The sequence below is a fragment of the Corvus brachyrhynchos genome, unplaced genomic scaffold (genome assembly GCF_000691975.1).
Source record: "Corvus brachyrhynchos isolate BGI_N302 unplaced genomic scaffold, ASM69197v1 scaffold419, whole genome shotgun sequence".
Taxonomy (NCBI): domain Eukaryota; kingdom Metazoa; phylum Chordata; class Aves; order Passeriformes; family Corvidae; genus Corvus; species Corvus brachyrhynchos.
In genome coordinates, this window is record NW_008239763.1 from 219,857 (window position 1) to 220,547 (window position 691).

The 691-nt window shown below is 55.6% G+C and overlaps 1 long non-coding RNA gene across 1 annotated transcript; it reads right to left on the reverse strand.

Annotated features, from left to right (window-relative positions):
• Positions 1-6: 6 nt before the first annotated feature.
• On the reverse strand, positions 7-691 carry LOC108448773. Its single transcript, XR_001864792.1, has 3 exons — positions 659-691; positions 409-567; positions 7-100 (listed from the first exon to the last, which is right to left on the reverse strand). It is a non-coding gene; the product is annotated as an uncharacterized LOC108448773 (long non-coding RNA).

The following is a 691-nucleotide window of genomic DNA, read 5'->3' on the forward strand; positions in this document are numbered from 1 at the left end:
GATTTCCCCATTTTTAACCATTTCTGTGTGTTTTGGGGGGCATCTCTGGGGGTTTTTGAGGACGCTGATCCCGTTTTTGGGGTGAATTATGGGGTCCCACCTTCCCCGTGACCTCCAGGTTTTTTGGGGTCCCCTGCCGGTTTTTTGGGTATTTTTCGGTGGATTTTGGTAATTTTGGGGGAGGTTTATGACGTCCCTGATTTCGTTTCTGGGCTGAATTTTAGGATTTTCGGGGTCACTCACACAGATATCTGCAGCTGAGCCATCCCAGAGCAGATTCTGCTCCGTTTTCACCCCTTTTTTGGGTGGGTTTTCCCCATTTTTAACCATTTCCGAGTGTTTGGGGGGCATCTCTGGGGGTTTTTGGGGACGCTGATCCCGTTTTTGGGGTGAATTTTGGGGTCCCACCTTCTCGGTGATCTCCTTGAGGGAGGGGTAGAGCACATCCTTGGACAGCAGGGACTCCATGATGCTGCGCATGACGGGCAGGACGCCGTCCCCGCCGCCCTCCTCCAGCCCCAGCCCCTCCAGGGCCTTCGCCAGCTCCTCCTCCGAGCCCGGGGAATTCTGTGGGATCCCCGGGATCCTGTGAGCCACCCCTGGAACCTCTGGAATTCCAGGAGAACCCCTTCAGGATCCCAGGAAGGGGTGGGAATACCTGGAGGTCATTGGTATTCTTGGCCAGCCCGCT